The following is a 15887-nucleotide window of genomic DNA, read 5'->3' on the forward strand; positions in this document are numbered from 1 at the left end:
GAAGTTATTTTTTTAAGCCATCTCTCTTCCAAAGAGCTTCTTGAGAGTCCTTCAGAGCTAGGAGCTACAAGCCATGCCTACCCAGAGTTTACTCTCTTTTATCTGAACCCAAATCTCAAATTACAGATGACCACAAACTGGTCTCACAACTTCTTATATAAGGGCTTCTGCTTGTGGGACTCTAACCTCAATGCCCTGTGAGCTCCCCAAAGACAAGCATCAGCAGCCAGGCACCTTTGGCAGGGTGAAGCTTTGGCATGGGGTTATCATAACAAAACTAAAAATTTTAGGGCATCTCGAAGTCCTAAAGCTGTTCAGCTGCAAATTCAGATACCTCTCTAATATCAGTCCAACTTCCTAGGGCTGGTGGTTCTTTTTCTTTTTCTTTTTCTTTTTTTTTTTTTTTTTTTTGGTCCGGCTCTGGGGCTTGAACTCTGGGCCTGGGCGCTGTCCCTCAGCTCTTCAGCTCAAGGTTAGCGCTCTACCACTTGAGCCACAGCACCACTTCCGGCTTTTTTTCCTTTTTGCTTATATGGTGCTGAGGAATCGAACCCAGGGCCTCATGCATGCAAGGCAAGTGCTCTACCACTGAGCTACCTTCCCAGCCCCGGGCTGGTGTTTCTGACAGTTACAGGCTGTCAAGTTTAGAAGTGACCTTACACTTTATCTTATCCCCTTCTGATGCCCAAATTAGCTTTGTAATAGTCCTGCCAAATGGCCTTACCTCCTATCACACATGACCCAGGGTCAGAAAAATTACCATGTTTCAAAACAGAGATATTTTGGCAGAACACTCTAACAGTAAATTAACCCATTCCATCCCAATCTCTCCACAGTCCCTTGCTCTAATAATTCATCTGTTTGTCCATTCACCTTTCAAACATTTACCAAAAATCCTGGCTACACAGGAAAAACATCCCTGCCTGCCCCAACCTCTAATCTACCTCAGGTTAGTCTTTTCAGGTTATGAACTGTTCCTTTCTACATGTTACAGAGAAAAGCAGCAATAGATAGGGTATTGATTTCTGATCTATTTATTTTTCATAGTTTCTATTCTGTCCAAGTCATATTCTATCCAAGCTCCTTACCCACCAGCAGCTCAGGACCCAGGGAGTGTGAGAGTGTGGGGTGAAGAGTAAGAGGGTGTATGAGTGGTAGGTTGGGTGGGATGTGAGGCTGGGTGGTGTGTGATGGGTGGAGGTGGGGGTGGAGGTTGTAAGTGGCATGATTGTCAGTGAGTGGAGGAGTCGGGAGCTGCAAGTAGAGGGGTGGAAAGGAACCATGATTCTTGTGGTGGTTGTAACCTCTACTGAACACTGGAAATTCACTGATATGACTTGCTCCTAAAGTTTTTCTTTGGTTTAATGTAGTGGAACAAAACCAAGACTGCTTGAAATAAAATGAAAGGAAGTGAATGAATGAGTCAACAAATAAAGAAGTCAATAGGGCTTTCTGGAAGAATTTAAATGGCTTATTTTACAGGGACAAAGGAATTAGGTGTTTTATGTTTTTGCAGTAATAGAAAAGGTGAAGTGACTAGAATGATCCCTTGCATGCCTGATGGCAGTAATATGGCTCTGTTTTAAAGTCAACTTGCCCACATTCTATGTGCTATGAAAATATAATTTGTTAATAGCAAAAATACCATGAGCTTGTAGAACATGAGGCCTTTAGAAAACTTGACTTGTAATTTAAAATGTCTAGCCTTTGATCAAATCCACTCTCCTCTGAAAATCTCAACCTTGTAAGTAACACTTTCTAAATGGCAGAAAAAATAACACTCATAAAATAATGACAGAGCGAGATGACATCTAAGCTCCTCCATCGGTAGTCATAGGCTATTCAGTGCAAGTCTTATGACAATAGAAAACCTAAGGGATGGGCAGGGTTGGGAAGGATTGGGGAGAAGGGATGCATTGTACTCACAAACTGATATATTCAATAATAAGCCCTGTGTACAACTACTTAAAGGTAATAAAAATATAGTTTTGTGGGTTTTTTTTTCAAAGAACAGTCCTTCCTGGGCTGGGAATGTGGCTTAGTGGTAGAGTGCTTGCCTAGCATGCATGAAGCCCTGGGTTTGATTCCTCAGTACCATATAAACAGAAAAATCCAGAAGTGGAGCTATGGCTAAAGGGGTAGAGTGCTAGCCTTGAGCAAAAGAAGCTCAGAGACAGTTTGCTGGTCCTGAGTTCAAGCAGCAGGACTGACAAATAAAACAACAACAAAAAAACAGTCCTTCCTGGATCTCTTCCCATAGGCACTCCGTAATGAGCAGCTATTCATATAAACCATCCTCGAAGAGCTAAAGAAATCGGGTGAGCAACAATGGAATGTCTGCTTTCGTATGAGGCAATGAAAACATGCATTGCAGAAGGCAAGAACATCAGTAATCTGTGTCACTTCTCCCCTAAACCCAAGCATCCCAGTCTGGACAGATGTCACAGATAACTTCCTGCTTGAAGAATTAAGAATTAAGTCCACACTTGTCATTGTGAAATCCACCGCTGGGCAGAGTCCTATGATCCTTACCACCAAGCCAAGACCAGCAAACTGAGTGCCTGGACTATGCTGACCAGCAAGAAAGAGATTGCCTCCATCTAATTTTCTGCCTCTGGGGAGAGCAGAGAGCAGAACATGAAAGGCAGCACAGGGCAATGCGTTGGAGCTCAGTGGCAAGTAAATGAAGCACCTAGTAAATTATTAACTGAAGCCCCTATTCCTTTTCCAGATCTTTTGAACAGTATTTTTAAACCAGTTTCAGCTTCAGGCAGAGCCTCTGAGACAGATGTCCATTTTTGGCCACATCAGTTCTAGCCTTAGAAAGGGCCTGAGGTACATTGCCCTGGTGTTGAGACTCCAAGGCCCCCGAGGCTCTGCGACTCAGATACCACTCAGCCTTAGCCTCAGCCTTGGGGCGTGAGAGAATGTGCCACTACTCATCCCATAGCCTTGAGCATCTTAGTGATTGCCAGGCCAGTGCTGTAGACTGGGCTCTAGAACTGCCTAGTGGTAGATTTCTACCTAGTGGTAGAAATCTCTGTCCCAGTGGGAAAGAACTGTGGCTGGCTAACATCACTGCTAACTACATCCTGGGTCTCAAGCACCCCCAAAACTATACCGACACTTGTGACTGTGAGATTTGGGTGTGACTCAGCTTGGCATTAGCCTGGGTAACCAAGAGACTCCCTTCACCAATACTTTATTAGTCAGGTGTTATGGGAGACACTGATGAGAATAGATAGGGTAGTAAGCATTTTCAGTAGGGATTTTTCCCTGAAACTCAGTGCCAGGCAGGTCTTCAAAGTCTCACTCTCAGGCCTATCTGGGCAGAAGTGAGTCTGGAACATCTCCAGTGTCAAGAGAAGACAAGTGCTTATATGGCCCCATTGTATGGAACTTCTATTTTAACTAGCATCACCTGTGATTGGTTGAAGTCATCATGGACCAGGAGTCCATCTTAAAAGCAGACAGCCTAGAGCAGCAGGTTTCAAACGCAGGTTTGAAATCTCATCTCCTGAAAAGAAATAGATGCCTGAAGAATAAGCATTGGGAAAGAAAGACTTCATTCAGTAGAAGAAATGGGAGCTATGCTTGCAAATCAATTACCTTCTTAAACTCAGGGAGTTGAGGAGCCATGGGTATAGGGTAAGAACAATGATCTTTTCTGGGTTTTGGCAAAGATCTTCCAGGAACCTGAGAGCCCTATCTTTTTTGTTCCCTCTTTGGTCTGGTGTTTTTTGATTTTGTTTCTAAATCATGACAGCTATTAAGTCCTTAGGTACAATTACCCTTAAAGAAACAAGAGAGAGATTAGGCAAGTCTAGTCAAGTTAGGCTTGTATTATATTTCTAGACAATGTGTTTTTTAAATGACTGACATGTTCACATGCAAAGCTGAGCAGAAATCTATCCCAAAGGCTAAAGAAATGAAAGAATCAGGTCCAATATGAAGCAGTCCTCCAACTCCAGTCCTCCACTAGACAGTGGCAGGTCTGGCTGAAGAGTCACGGCTTTCAGCAAAAGTAGCTTTTAGGTGTTTGAGAAGTAACAGGCCATTGTTACTATCTCAACCCACACTTCAGAGGTGATAGATAGATGATAGATAGATAGATAGATAGATAGACAGACAGACAGATAGAAAAGCTATAGAGGAGCAAGTTAATATAGAGAATTATTTAGATTTTTTACTTTATAACAAATCCATGGAGATTTTACCAAGAAACAGAATCCTACAGTGTCTGAGCCATAGGCCGGAAAGAAAGAAGCTTGTAGGAACAGACTACTCTTTTTAGGTACTCTCCTATTTCTTTCCGAACAATAAACCAGCAAGAGTATTTGGGACAAGCCAGGGCTTGGATTGTCCTCTAGAGTGGAAAAAGTGATAACACACCAATAGCAGATTCCTTGCAAACCCAGTCAGGGGGATCATCTAGTGCTGAAATTGTCAAAGCAAATAAAGAGCAAAGAAAGCAAACAGCCTGCTTAGAATTTTGGGGAAGCCAGACAAAGTTTAGGAAGAGTGGAATAAATATCTGATCCTTCAATAGCCAGGTACTATCACCTGCCAGTCAGTATCTAGTATTTTCATGACTCACCTACTTCTCAATGAGGTGAATTAGCATGGTGGGACCCTTAGGACGTCTGTTTTAAGGAAACTCAATGAACTTGAAGAAAACTCAGAGAAATATTTCCATACACAAATAGATAAATGGACCAAAGAGATAAATCCAATTTTTAAAAAAAATCCAGCCAAAATTCTTGAGCTGGATAACACAGAATTTTCAAATTTAAATGTTGATGGAAGGCATTAATAGCAGGATAGATGCAACGTAAGAAAAAAAAGAATGAGTTCAAATATTGGCCATTCAAAAGTATACTAGGAGTGAAAGAAAAAAAGTGAAACTTGCTAAATGAACTTTGGGATGGCACTGAAAGTAAATATTTGAGTTGGAGTCAAAATAGGACTTGGTAATGTCAAAGAAGTGAAAGTTTATCCAAATAGTTTATAATTGAAGATTTCCAAACCCCACAGATGGGCATAAATATCCAAGGGCAGAGACACCAAATGTCATCAATTGAATTATTTCAAGGTCATCGAGTCCAAGTCTTCTGAGAGTCAAGCTATCATGGATTAAAGATAAGGATAAGATTCTCATGGAGAAAAGAGAAAAGCAATCTATGCAGAAGTGACCCAGTTTTACCGACAGTAGACTTCTTACCAAAAACGCCATGAAAGAAGGGCATGAGAAGGTCACAATGCTGAAAGAAAAAAACTTGTCAAGCAAGAATAATGCACTCAGCGAAACTGTCCTTTAGAAAGGAATGAGGGCAAAAACATTTCCCAGACCAAAATAAATACAAAATAAAAGTCCGAGAGAACATATTTCCATGAGAATTGTCCTATAATAAATATTAAAGAGAGTTCTTCAAACTTGAAGAAAGAAATGGGCATCAGGAAGAAGAAAGATGAGAAAATGGGAAGGAATAAAACTCACTGGAAGAGCAATTATACCAAGCCAGGCGCCAAAGGCTCACACCTTGAATCTTACCTTTTCAGGAGGCTAAGACCTGAGGACTGAAGTTCAAAAGCAGCCTAGGCAGGAAAGTCTATGAATCTCTACCTCCAGTTAACTATCAAAAAGACAGAAGCTGGAAATGGAGCTGTGGATCAAATAGTAGAGGCCTAGATTTGAGTGTAAAAGCTCAGCAACAGTGCTGAGGCCCTGAGCTAGGACTCTCTGTCTCTGTTTCTGTCTCTGTCTCTCTCTCTCTCTCTCTCACACACACACACACACACACACACACACACACACACACACATGTGAATAATTTGTTGGTACAAATCCAGGATACTTTCATATCGTGAATAAGGTGTCTAAATCATTCACAGTTTTAATATGAAAACTACTACTAAATAACTAATAATATTAATAATGATAATTAATAATTAAACGATTACATTAATATGGTAAGAAATAGCCAATATAGGCACATGTTAATGGGATATCACTAATTCAAAAAGTGGCTTCTCTTTGATTTTAGAGATTATTTCTTTTGCTGAACAAAAGCTTTAATTTGGTGCAATCTCATTTTCCAATAATTCTCATTTTCTGAGCAGTTAGGGGTTCTGTTCAGGAAAGCATTATCAGTGTCTATATCTTCATGGTTTTATACTGTTTGTCTAGGGCTATTTAAAGTATTTTTTATAAAAAATTTTAAAATTGTTATCATAAAGGCAATATACAGAGGTGTTACAGTTATATAAATCAGGCAAAGAGTACATTTCTTTTTGGACAATGTCACCTCCTCCCTCACTCCCAGTTTTTCCCTCCTACCTCCCCCCAAGTTGTATAGTTCATTTTCAACATGGTGTCTAGTGGGTATAATGTTACGTTCATTCACCCTTTGTCCCTTCATTTCTGTTCCCATCCCCTTTACCCACCCAAAGACAGATAAAGGAACAAACAAGACAAAAAGAAAACAAAAACAGCAACAAAGGGAAAAAAAAGTCGTATTTTCATTTCCTGGAAATTCAAAGTTTTTGATCTTATATTAAAATCTCTGATCCATCTTAATTTTTTACAGGATAGGATATAAGTGTCTAGTTTTAGTTTTTTACATGTTTTCTTCTGTTGAAGCTATCATTTCTTCAATGTGGGTTTTTGGGGTTTTGGTCCAAAAACAGATGCTTTTCTAAATGCCAGTGCTCATCCTAGCTATTCAGGAGGCTGAGATCACAGTTCAAAGTTAGCCCAGGCAGAAGTCTTGGAGACTCTTCTCTCTTTAATTAACCACCAAAAAGCCACATGTAGAGCTGTGGCTAAAGTGGTAGAGTGCTAGCCTTGAACAAAAAAAGCTCAGGGGTAATGCCCAGGAATTGAGTTAAAGCCCCAGAACTGGCACAAAAAAAAAATTAAATTAAAAAACAGATGGTTGCAGTTATGTAGTACCACACAATGGGAGAAAATCTTTTTCAGTTAATTATAAGATAATACATTTAGCTTCAGAATATATACAAAGCTCCAAAAATTAAATGCCAAAAGAGTAAATAATTTAACAAACAAGTGGACAAATGAATAGTTTTCCACAGAAGTACAAATCTAGTAGACTCATGAAGAAATGTTCCGAATCTTTAGCCATTAAGGAAATGCAAACCTAAACTACACTGAGATTACATTTCACCCCAGTCAGAATGGCCATCTTCAAGAAAACAGTCACAAATGATGATAAGGATGTAGGAAAGAAAGACCTTTATATATTGTTGATGAGAATGTTAATCAGCACAGCTGCTATGGAAATAAGTATGGTGTTTCCTCAGGGCACAAAAATAATAGAAAGAAAACATAGAATACTTGCCTTTCTAAATCTGACTTTCTGAATTGCTTTACAAATGAGTTCCAGTTCCCCCCATTTTCCTGCAAATGCAATCATTTCATTTTACATTATGGCTATATTCAATTGGGTATATATACCATATTTTTCTTTTTCATCCAGGAGGCTAATTCCATACCTTGGCTATTGTGAATAGGCCACAATAATCACTGTGTGCAGATATTGTTGTTGTATGCTGACTCTTCATTTACTTTGGGTACACATCTGTGATATAGCTAGATCAGATGGTTTTCTGTTTATAGTTGTTGGGTTTTTTTTCTCTTTTGAGGATCTTCTGTACTATCTTCCAAAGTGGCTAAACGTAGTTTAAATTTCCAACAGTGTACGACTTTGTCAGCATTTACTTTTGCTTTTTAGGCAATAACCATTCTAACTCATGGTTTTGGTATGTATTTCCCTGATGGCTAAACATGTTAGGAGTCTTTGGTAATATATTTTTGACAACTTGTGTTTTCTTAGATCTGTAACTATTTAGTGACTGTGGTGTGTTTCTGAAGGTAACTTTTTAGACTTCCCCTTTATTCTAGATATTAATGCTGTCAGATGAAGAGATAGCAAAATGTTTCTTCCATTCTGTATATATGTACATATATTCATTTATATATACATATATGTATATATTTATTTACTCTGGTATATATTTATACACATATACACCAGAGTAAATAAATAAACATATATATAACTACATATTTTATATAAATAAATATATATACACATATACATACACATGCACTATGGAACCAGAGTAATGGTTATATAATCATTATATACATACATACAAACATACATACATACAATACACATAGTGCTGGTTCTGGGGCTTGAACTCAGGACCTGGGAGCTGTCCTTGAGCTTTTGTGCTCAAGACTAGTGCTCTACCACTTGAGCCATAGCTTTTTGGTAGTTAATTGGAGATTAGAGTCTCACCATCTTTCCTGCCCAGCCTGGCTTGGAATGGTGATTCTCAGATCTCAGCCTCTTAAGTAGCAAGAATCACAGGTGTGAGCTGCTGGCACCTAGCTCTGTAGTAAACTTTGGCATCAGATACTGTGATTACTACAGCATTTCTCCTTTTGATCAGGATTGCTTTGGGTCTTTTGTGCTTCCAAAATTTTTTTTGGTTCTGTCAAGAATATCTTGGGATTTTGATGATGACTTCATTGAAACAACTTTGCAAATAGAGCATTTTTAAAACAATATTAATTTTCCCAACCATGAAAATGAGAAGTCTTTCCCCTCTAGATTCTTAAATTTCTTTCTTGAGTGTATTAGAATTTTCATTGTACTTTGTTTTTTTGCCTCCTTGGTTAGATTTATTCCTATGTATTTTTTTGTGGCTATCATGAGTGGAATTGCATTCCCGACTTCTTTCTGAGCAAGTTCATTGTTGGTGATAGCAAAGTTGCTCTATTTTGTAAATTGATTTTCTTATTGTGTTACCTGGCTGAATTTGCTTATCAGCTCCATGAGTCTTATGGTGGAGTCTTTAGAGTTTTTGAAACATAGAACCATATAATCTACATAGAGGAATAATGTAACTTTCACAACACACACACACACACACACACACACACACACACACACAAAACCACAGGTCCTGGTTGCTGTAGTGCATCCATTTCTGGCATATTTTTCCCACTTTCTGGAGGAAGGGAGTAGAGAGTTAGAAAATATTATGGAGTCATAACTACCATGTTTAAAAGAGGGCAAGGATAGGAAATGTTGTGCCACATTGGTGGTCTGAAACTTAGTTTTCAGCTTAATCCCATGAGAAGTCTCTGTCTACCACACAGCTTCCAGTCTTAAAGTGAAAGCAACCTGTGTCTCCTAGCATGATACTAGTTTCCTGCTGCATTCTACTATCAGCAGCTGTAATTATCACAAGGAAGACTCCTTGTGGGTCAGTGGATGCATATTTGATGCAGATGCACAGAGTTTGGAAAACGTAGGTACCTTTGAGTTCCAAAGTAGTAATTTCAGACTCTGTTTCTTTGACATAGTTTCTATGTCTCTGCTGAAAATATCTATATCTTCATGTGAGTTTTCTGTAGAGTTATTGTAAATGTCTAGTCTGTTCTAATGCCTGGGTTACTTCTGAATGTAGCTCTATTGGCTGTTACGTTTCTTGTCAATAGGCTTTTTTTCTTACTTTAAATTTGAATTTTGTGTTTAAAAAATTACCAATTGGGTAGAAAGTTGACTTTTTAAACTATATGATTATGGTCATGGTTTTCATACACATCCAGTTTCCTCAACTTTGGGAAATCTAGTTTTTAGATATATTCCCAACCTCTTACACATACCAGCATCACTATAAAGTTGGGGAAAGTCTCAGAATTATAGACATTGTATAGAGCCATCCAACCAGGCAATGCCCAAAGAACATGTGTCATGAACACCAAAAAAATGGGTCACAAGTCATATGCAACTGTTGACAAAATATTGAGGTCATTTGAAAAGGTTTTCTTTCAGCACTGTATTATACCATGTGTAAAAAATATGAGTTTTAGATATAGAAACAGAAAGAAAAATGGCTAAATATGACACTCCATTCAAGGATAGCAACAATTCTAATCTTTCCCTAACTGACATTCTGATTCTTATGCATGAGATATAAAACCATCGTATTCTGCACTGGAGTGAATGCTACAGATGACCCATCACCTGTCTTACTGATTTCATAAGTCAGATTCTAAGAGTAACTGTGGCTTGAGTACATGAACACACATCTGTCCTCATGTGTGTTAAAGCATGGGATAGGGTGGAGACTTCACAAGATAACTCAGCCCTGTTACACAGAATCAGTAAACTGAGACCAACTCAAGCCTGAATTCCAGGTTTCCCAAATCCAAGCAGACTCATTACCTTTCAAAAATGGGTCCCTGAACATACACATCCCAATGGTCTCCAATCCCAGACTTAGGTTTCATGTCTGCTAAGAAGCTTGTGTGATACTGAAATTCAAAGGTGGACGCTCCAGCATCTGAGGAGACATAGATCCATGTACAGTTCATATTGCCAGACACACTCTTAGCTGCTATAGGGCTCCAGCACTGTAGAAAACCATGATTTCTGCACAAGACAGAAACACAGTTTCTGTAAAGCTCGTTGCTAGATGAAGTGGAATTGTGGTTTGAAATTGAAGCTTATTGAATGAAGAATGATTTATTCATTCATGTTTCATTCATTTATTCATTACACATTTGTGCTAGTAAGTGCCTTCAGATCAGCCTACTTCTCTTCAGAGGAGAAGCAATTCCATGAAGCTCGTCTGAGAATGAGGATATTTTAAGAAATGTATCTGCAGAGATGTGACAAATTGTCTCTGTGTTTTCTCTAAATGTTGTTGTTTCATGAAATTACATATACCATCTCCTGCTTTGCCCAGGGCATAATTTCTCACATAGGCTTTAGGAACATCTGGTTTGAGGGCTTTGGGTTCATTTGATCTAGCCCTGCCAAGATAATCCTAGGAAAAAACTAGGAGCTTTATTCATAATAGCATAAACATCAATACCAGCTAACATTACATATCAAGTGGCCCTAGGTAGAAAACATTCCCCACCTTTGCGGGTAATAAGATGATAACAAGAGTGAACTTGCCTTGTTCTTGACTTCTCCTCCTCTCCTACACCTTCTTCTCACTACCAAAATGCCCTACTCCAAGATTTAACTTTTCCTGCTAAGTAGATCGTCAGAACCACCAAGCCCTCCTCTCTTTGGACTAACCTCATAGTCTGGTAACTTTAGCACTTGCAATGATCATAACACCAGAAAAGAATCACTATACCAGAAGTGAGGGCAGGATCCCAGTCGTGCTAGAGAAGAATTTTATAACTTATCTGCATTGGATATAGCGGGGAAATGGAAACATTTGGAAGGAGAATCCCAAAGGTTCTGATAGGTTGTGTTTCTACTTTTGTTAAGTTCTCAGAATTGTTTATGTCCTTATTTCTCCACTGGTCATTCAAGAATGTTTTGCTCAGTTCCTATGTTTTAAAATATTTCCCATAGAGGCTGGGAAGGTGGCTCAGTGGTAGAGCGCTTGCCTTGCATGCCTGAGGCCCTCAGTTCGATTCCTCAGCACCACATAAGCAAAAAGAAAAAAGCCGGAAGTGGCGCTGTTGCTCCAGTGGTAGAGCGCTAGCTTTGAGCTGAATTGCTCAGGGACAGCACCCAGACCCAGAGTTCAGGCCCCATGACGGGCAAAGATAAAATAAATACATAAATAAAATATTTCCCATAGTTTCTATTTTTTGCTGTTAACCTCTAGTTTTATTTCATTACGGTTTGATGTAATACAGGGGATTGTTGCAATTTCTTTGTATTTTTTAGGACTTTATGTATTCTGGAGAAAGTTCCATGGGCTTCCAAGAAGAATGTGTATTTTGCAGCTGTTGTGAAATATTGTGTAGACTTCTGCTAAGTCCCTTTGGTATGGAATATCATTTAAATATGAAGTTTATTTCATTTAAATATGAAGTTTATTTGTTAAATTATTTTTGGTCTGGATGAGCTATCTGTTGGTGAAAGTGATATTGAAGTCTCACTATTACTGTGTTGGAATCTGTGTTTTTTAAATCTAGCAGTTTTTGCTGACTGAAGTTGAGTGTGCCAACATTTGGCACATATATGCTAGCAACTGATTCCTTTTGTTTTATTCTTTATTGTTTTATTCCTTTTGAATCCTTAATTAACATAAAGTGACGTTTGCCCCTTCTAATTTTGGATTTAAGTCTCCTTTTTTAAATATAAGTACAGGTACTCCTGCTTTGTCTTTGACAGTGAGAGGTATTTCTTTTTTATCTATTTTTATTGTTATTGTGAAGGTGATGTATAAAGGGGTTAAAGTTACCTAAGTCACGTGATGAGTACATTTCTTTTTGAACAGAGGTGTACTTCTTTTATGCACAAATGGTCAGGTCTTGCATTTTATTCAAACTTGCCCATGTCATGTTTCTTGATACCATTAATATTCAGCATCAATACAAAAGGAAAGGAAACTTCATACACTGTTGGTCAGAATGTAAAATAATACAACCACTATGGAAATCAGTATGGACATTCCTTTAAAAATTAAAGATAGATCTACACTATGATTCTGCTATACAAGTCTTTGGTATATATCTAAATAAGTTTTAATCAATGAACAAAAGAGATAAGTTCAAAAGCAACCTTAAAGCCAATGAGAGATGGAAATATGTATATATTTTCTTGATGTTCATAGTAATTATGTCTATAAAGCAGTAAATACTAATTTAGTGAATACTGGATTATTATTGCACAAAGAAGCTCAAGGTTGGGTTCCTATGAGCCTCTGGTCACTAAACTGTCATCATCCTTGTTTTATATGTGGATTCCTATTTTAAAACACATTATATAGCATTATATTCTCACAAAGAATTAGTTACATTTGGAATTATAATCGAACACCAGCAGGGAAAGGGTTAATATTTTCCCTACCCTCGGTAAAATGACTGTACATCTCTTTGGCTTCTACTCACAACCATGGTGTTCATTATGACTTTTAAAATTCAACAAATTAAGTTCCTGCTACATGCCAAGTTCTTCTTAAAACTTTCCTGAATGATCAAAAGAATCTCACTTTATTCTAATAAGCCTTTTAAGGGAAGTGCTAGGGTCCATAGGGAGGGAGCAGAGAGACAGAATTATGAAATGCTGCACAGAGGTGGAAGGCAAGATGGAGTAGAGTGTACAGTAGGAGTTTCCTGTATCTGGGAGCAGACTGAGCCCTTAAGAATGAGACACTTTGCTCTCTCTCTACACAGGTGCCCAGCCCTCTGTCCTCCCTGGGAGATTTTTCTCTTCAGTGAAGCGTCCTGAAACTCCTTACCAGTGATTTTTTTTTTTATTCCCAAGAGTAGCAGGTCTTATTGCAGCCTCCTTCCACAGATGCAGTTTGGGGACCAAGAAATGTAACAGACGTAGGAACCCAAGACTAAGGGACAAAGATTTGTTTATTTGGAGTATTGAACTGGAGTTGAGAGTTGGTTCCAATCCTGCCTCTGGTTCCTAGCTGTGTTAACTGAAAAATTGCTTCCCCTCAGTAATATGCACACAAGGAGTGATTATGATTCCACAAACAACAATTCTTTCATTCATAGTTACTTAGAGCTTAAATCTGATAAGACTCAAAATGTGTAATCAAGAAAGCAAAGGTTCTCACCTCTCTGAGGTCTCCAAGTGAATCAAGACAAAAACTGGGACTGTTGTGAGCAGCCATCTTGGGATAAAGCTAATCCTGGGAGTTGGATCCATACCAGGTTCTCCTTGCCTGTTCTGCCTCAGCTGGGTCAGAATGAGAGGAACAAAGGAGGAAAGCTCCATTGAAAGATAGGCACTGGGACCTAGAATGGGTCTCAGAAGTTCTGGAGAAGATATCTGTTTCTGCCTGCTTTTCCCTCCTTTTCTGCCTTTCACCTACTTGTTCTCCATGGCCACCTTGGCTGTTTTCTTCAGGGAGGGGGAGGAAAATGAGATGAAAATGGTAGCCAGGTAAAATAAATGCAAATCAAAACTACCCTGAGATTCCGCTTCACCCCAGTTAGAATGGTTATTATCAAGAAAACAAATAATAACAGATGCTGGTGGGGATGTGGCCAAAAAGGAACAGTACTACACTGTTGGTGGAAATGTAAACTGGTTCAACCACTCTGGAAAGCAGTATGGAGGTTCCTCACATGGTCCAGCAATCCCACTCCTGGGCATTTACCCAAATGATCATAAACAAGGCCAAACTAAAGTTACCAGTACAACTATGTTCATTGCAGCATTTATTTACCATATCTAACACAAGGAACCAACCCAGATGCCCCTCAGTAGATGAATGGATCAAGAAAATATGATGTGTGTGTGTGTGTGTGTGTGTGTGTGTGTGTGTGTGTGTGTGTGTGTGTGTGTGTGTGTGTGTGTGTAATGGAAGTCTATGCTTCCATCAGAAAGAATGACATCAGCCCATTTGTAAGGAAATGGAAAGACTTGGAAAAAATCATACTAAGTGATGTAAGCCAGACCCCCAAAACAGGGGCTCCATGGTTTCCCTCATTTGTAATAATTAGTATATGTTTAAGATAGTCCTAGCAGAGGATCACAATAGCTCAATATATAATGATGTTAACTGAAATGAACTCCAATATATAGAAACAAGAGATTTTATTTGTTGTTTTTTTAAATGTACTATGTGAAGTTATTTCTTTTTTCTTTCCCGTTTTTACTTTCTTTTTGTTTATCCCCTGTGTCACTGTTTCTGATTTTGGTATCCTGTGTCTTGTATATATGGTTATCTTGTATATATGGTTCTATTGCAGAAGGGAAAGGGAAATAACAAAGGACAAAGGGTGAACCAATGCAACAGTGATACTCACAAGACACTATGTTAGAAATGAACTTTACAACTTGGGGGAGAGGGAAGTTGGGGGGAAGGGAAAGTAGGAGAAAATGAAGGATGAGGTAACAATGTTAAACAAGAATACACTTATTACCTTACTTATGTAACTGTAACCCCTCAATATCACCCCTTACAATAAAATAAAATATAAAAAATGGTGGCCAGGGATATGGAAGACATAAAGCTAAGGCTGAGGTAGATGGACAGGAAGAGAGGACATCCCCTTCAATCCCCATAGACATTTCCTACTCTATCCCATTTTATTAACAACACAGTCCTGCAAGCACCATATCCCTGAACAGAGAATGGTTCAACCACATCTCTCCACTGCTCAGTCATGCTTTAATGCACTCTGGTTTTCCTTTGTTTTGTATTTCTGGAAGGTTAATTATTATATGTGATGGTGAGGTTCTTTGAGCATTTCTATTTGAGAATCTAAAGGTCATTTTACTTGGATTCCAAGATTTGGTTTTTTTTTCCCTCCTATTATTTAACTAAATTGGTTTCCTATGTTTTAAAGTATACTTAAAGTCACACATCTATTCCAACTATACATGTTTGGTCTTTGTGGTGTCCCAGAGATTTTGTTTGTTCATTCATTCATTCTTCTTCTTCTTTTTCTCTGTTACTGTCTAAATGTAATAATTTGTCTATCTTGTCTTCAAGCCCTAATATAGTGTGAGGATTCTTTTCATTTTTTTACTTGTTTACTTTTAAAAATTTTATTCCAAAATTTCTGTTTTGTTCTTCTTCAGAATCTCTGTCTAGTTATAGAATTGCTCTTTCAAATCCTTCATTGTCTTTCTTGATTCATTATGTTTATTTGCATTATCTTTGAATTCATTGGTCATTGAAAAAAACATTCTCTTAAATCTTTGTCCAGCATTTCATCTACCATAAAATCTTTAGAATCTACTACCACAGTGTTATTAACTTATGGAGGAGTCATTTAACTTGTTTTTCTGCCCTTATAGTTCTACTATTTCTTTTTTTATTGTGAAAATACTGTACAGAGGGGTTACAATTACATGGGCAAGGAAATGAGTGCATTTCTTATCAAGCATTGTTGCCTCCTCCTTTGT

This window comes from Dipodomys spectabilis, unplaced genomic scaffold, assembly GCF_019054845.1.
Source record: "Dipodomys spectabilis isolate Male_0828 unplaced genomic scaffold, ASM1905484v1 ptg000130l, whole genome shotgun sequence".
NCBI lineage: Eukaryota > Metazoa > Chordata > Mammalia > Rodentia > Heteromyidae > Dipodomys > Dipodomys spectabilis.